Source organism: Staurois parvus, unplaced genomic scaffold (genome assembly GCF_062004578.1).
Source record: "Staurois parvus isolate SC_StPar_1 unplaced genomic scaffold, SC_StPar_1.0 ptg000472l, whole genome shotgun sequence".
NCBI lineage: Eukaryota > Metazoa > Chordata > Amphibia > Anura > Ranidae > Staurois > Staurois parvus.
The window spans coordinates 1,515,147-1,520,192 of NW_028318268.1; positions in this window are offsets into that span (position 1 = coordinate 1,515,147).

Sequence of the window (5,046 nt, forward strand, 5' to 3'; positions counted from 1 at the left end):
TTCTTTTAGGGACGAAACATTTGCGCTCCCTGAAGCTTCTTCTTAAAAGGAAATGCTTTCTTCCTGTCTGCTATGCGATCAAGTACCGTCTCTAGCCCTGGGCCAAAAATGAAATCCCCTTTGAATGGGATGCCACCAAGTTTGACCTTGGAGGAAATGTCTCCTTGCCAAGTTTTGAGCCAGAGGGCTCTATGGGCCGAATTAGTAAGGGACGCAGACTTAGCCGTCATTCTAACCAACTCCGCAGAAGCGTCCGCTATGTAGCCCACTCCCTGCAGTAAAGTCTGAAAAGAAGCTAGAATATTCTCTTTTGGGGATTCAGCCATGATATGTTTCTGCAGTTGCATAAGCCAATACTACTGTAGTGGCCTTAGCAGGTTTTAAGTTGGACAACATAGAGTCCCAGGACTTAAGGAGAAAATCCACCCTCCTGTCCATAGTGTCTGACAGGACCCATATATCCTCAAGGCCAAGTCCATCCTCCTGGCTATTTGAGAAAACGCAGCGTCCAATTTTGGACTCTTATTCCACAACGGAGAAGGGTCTTCATCAAATGGGAACCTGCATTTGAGAGATTTGGCAAATAAAGGCTTCCTTTCGGAGTCCTGCCATTCCCTTTTAATAGTCTCCACCAACACCTCATGGACGGAAAAAATACCTATGTTTCTGCTCCTCCATGCCGATACATTTGGTCATGTAACGTCAGGGGCTTCTTATCCTCTTTAATGTCCAGGGTGGTATAAATTGCTCCCAGCAAGTCTTTAACCTCCTCCAGGGACAACATATCTAGAGGGGCCTCAAGGTTCATCTGAAGCGCCCTCCCCATCTGAATCCTCTTCTGAATTCGAGCCCGGGGATGGGTCACTCTCAATCAGTCGCCTCACACCCCTGGCCTCCCGTCCTTCTGCTAGTAGAAGGGACCACCTCAGTGTGTTGGGGGGGGGGGGGAAGGGGTGCGGTACGCACCTGGGGCAAGGCCAAGTTCTGAACCAGAGACTTAAAGGAGTCCTAAAGGAGACTTAAAAAGGTACTCATCAGCTCTCTAACAGACTTAACAAGGTCCCCCTGCGAAGGAATCTCCTCCCTAACCAGCCCTTCGATACAGGACCCACACAGCACCTTTTTCCTTGAGGGTCACTTTGCCTGAAGGGCACTTCCTGCCATTCCCTAAAGGAAATGGGTCCAAGAGGGAGTGGGAGACTACAGACCTGGGTTCTCCACCCCCCCTGCCCTAGCACCTCCAACCACCAGAGGGCTGGGAACAACCCTTGGAGCTAGGGGCCCACAGGTAGGGTAAAGGGCTCCACTGAGCCGCCTACCTGTAGCTGGCTGGTGCTGGCCTTGCCTGGTCCCGGGGCCTCTGCTCCGGACATCGTTAGGAAGGTGGTCACCTGAGTGCTGTATCACTAGCCTCTGCAGGATGCAGCACTCACACCGCCGTCCGACGCTCCCCCCCGTATCCTTAGGCCGCAGCTGGAAGCCGCGTCTCGGGAGAAGTCCTGCCTCTCCCGCCAGAAATTACGTCACCCGTCATCCGGCCCAGCCCCAATGCCGGCACAGCGTGGGACAGCGGGACTCCTCCTCCGGTCCCTCTGGACACCAGATACGAGGGCGCCCGGCTCCTCAGTGGGGGCCGGGACGAAGCCTGACCGGTGAGCACAGCCCCCATCTCCTACGAAGGGGGCCTGCCTGTCACTGCGCAACTGTGGGGGGTAGATACCAGCTCTCTGGCCCACACACCCCCACAGCTACACTCTCTCCCGCTCTCCTACCAGGCCCTCCCGGTCCTCTGATCGCACCTGGACTGGCCTCCATAGCATGTTTCCCCACCAGAGGAAACACCGAAAACTGAGGTCGTGAGGGGAGATTCAGGCCTTTTGTTTTGGGTGGAGGTGTTTCCTCAGGTGGGGAGGAGCAGAGGTCTCTCGAGGTGCTGTCCTGAAAGACGAAGAGGGGAAAAAAAAAAGGGGACATTTATATGCTGCACTGATTATCAGAGCAAATGTGTCTCGTCAGGCATGCTCGTTATCAGCTCTCCTTTCCTCACAGCGACAGCAGGTGAGGAAAAGAAATGCCAATAACCGGCAAGTTTGTTTACATGTGATCAGCTGTGACGGGGCACAGGACAAGAGACACCGTGATCATAAAGAGTCATGGGGCACACAGGGGGCTTCCAGGAGGACATCTATAGATGCCCTCCCAGAACTAGACCAGCTTGCTGTAGCCGTCTTTTGGCTATGGCACAGTCGAGAAGTGGTTAAGAATGTTTTGACTTTGGAAACAAGTAAAAGTCAGGGGAATAAAGGTGGTTGGTCAAGTTTTGATCAAGATTTCTGGCCTAGGAACTCTCAAACACTTAACACATCATGTGCAGGAGCATTGGAAAATACACTTGTCAGGCCAGAGTTCTGGTGTTTCCTTCCAGATTCCCATCACCTTTTCATTTTTCATACTTTGTGTATTTGGCTGCCCACTTCTTGTGTCAATGTAGACAGCTCCTTAAGCCTCCTGTGTCATTTAAAAACAATGAATAACTTCATGGAATGTTTACCAGAAGCCTGTTGTAACAGAGGAAAAGGGTCACCCGCACTTTTGCCAACTTTCATGCAAACTTTGTTGTTAATCAGCTGCTCCAGATTCCTTTCACTCATTTTATGTCAGTATCACAACACATGCGCACACGTTATTTCTTCTACTACTCTATAAAGACTAAGTCAACCGGTCTGCAACCCAGACGAGTGCAAGTTAGAACATGTGAGAACACGCTCAAGTGCACATGGCACCATAGTGCTACACTGCAGGCATTCCTGGATTTTAATTGTCACACCTCGTAAATATATTGGAGGGCAGGGATGCATTACCACGCTAACATTGCACTTATCCTTAACAGCCAAAGCAGGCAGATGATTCAATTCACCAAAAAATAAAAACGGAAATGCTAGTTTTGGGTGAACTCAAACTTGCAAAAGTATTCCATCACGTATAGCGCAGCTACTAAAAGACTTCCTATAAATAAAATGTGTCGAGCAAGAGTTAATTTTATATTTTGGGCTAGAACACATCTGTGTACGCACCTTGTAGTAGATTTATATTACCGAATCATAGTTCAAAATCATTAGCTAGAGAGTCACCCATAAGAGCCACTCGGTTTAATGCCAGATCGTCAAGAATTTTAATTTCCTCCACACCTGGAACTTGTGCCATTAGGAGATGAAGGACAAACTGATAAGGATAGCTGTCAATGCAGACAAGTAACATTTATGTTATTGAGACAAATTTGCACTAAGGCCGTTTTTCTATAACTGTAGCATACCAGCTGTCACAATTCCACCATACCCCTCATGGATTTATATGGAAGTATATTTGTACAAGAAAATTTACCTGATGTAACCCGCTAACCTTTTTTCGCACATTCTTCCAGGAAAGTACTCCAGAGAGACCCAAGGAGTGCGAGAAGCTATGCACACCAATGAAATAGTGAGAAAAGTCACAGTCTGTTTTGTATAATGTGAGAAAAACACTTCTAGTGATGTCTCAATGTGAAATGACTGCACAGCAAGGGAATAAAGTAAGATCATGCTTGCATTTCTAATCGCATATAAACAATATGTAACAAAAAAAAAACTAAACACCTGTATCAATGACACAATTAACCACTTCCCAAACGTGCCATAGCTGAAAGATGGCTACAGTGAGGTAGTCTAGTTCTGGGAGGGGCGTCTATAGGCATCCTCCCAGAACCTAGCCCTCTGTAATCGCGGTGTCCTCTGGACACAGCTGATCACAGATCGAGGTAAAGGGCCAATCACAGTGGCCCATTACCATGTGATCAGTTGTGTCCAATCACAGCTGATCACATGTAAACAAACTTGTTGGTTATCGGCCTTTCCTTTCCTCATGCGCTATCACTGTATGAGGAAAGGAGAGCTAATAACCAGCAATCCTAACAGGACACATTGCACATCAGTGCAGCCTGTTAGTGCACAACAATGAAGAAAACTTATTTTCTAATTTTATAACAAAGAAAAAAGGGTTTTTTTTTTTTTTTAAAATTGTCTTTTTTGCTTGTTTAGCAAACACTGATAGAAGTCACAAAGTTGCTATATACTGCTGATGAGAAAAAAGGTATTTAGCAGTTTCTATTTACTAAAAGTATTGCATTTCCATGTTGTGTGTATTGTGAGACCAGATAGAGTGAATGTAGGGCCATGAGTTTAGTAACACTTTAATTAGCTTTTGACCAAAACTCTATGCTGGTTGACTATAATCAAAACAGAGTGTGTTCATAGGTATTTGCAGTTAGCACACGCAAGATTGTGCTACCATCAGTCACTTTCTCAATATATACTATGCCTTGTTAAAAAAAAAAAAAAAAAACCACCACAATCCCTTATCTAGAGATTGCATTTTGCCCCTGTACCAAATAGTGACTGATCACCTGGGTGTGTGTGTCTATACACTTGGCAGACAGCCCTAGCTTCCAATTCTTAGCAATCTGCCAGTTAAATTCACTCTGGCAAATTAAGCCAATGGTCTGCTTTAATCAAATACTGTAATGACCACACATTTTTACAGTCATTAGACAGAGCCTAAATCTAGCCAATCCTCCAATGTCTGTGGCTACCAAAACTAATCAATTGGATATTTTGTGAATTTCAATAAAAAAAAAAAATTTGTCTGCACTTGTCACACACACAGTACTACAGCAAATGCCACAATATTTGAGGCTTGACTGAGACCGCAAAGGTGGTGGGGTGGGGGATGGAATACCATGATCACTACAGACCACTTATTTTAAAGCCTAAAGAATCAGCAGCAGATTCTACCCGGATCAAGCAGCAATCAATAAGAGGCTGTTTGGAAGGGCAAAAAAGTCATTAGCCAGGTTGGATAGAAATCTTCAACCGCTAAGCTCCAAAACCTGTGGCTAACTTAACCCTTGTAAGTAATCATTCAAGTGATGCCATCTAACTTGTGTTTTATCTCACAGATTTCTCCAACAAACACTTTCCCCAAGCCAGAATTTAAGATGTAAACATGAAACAG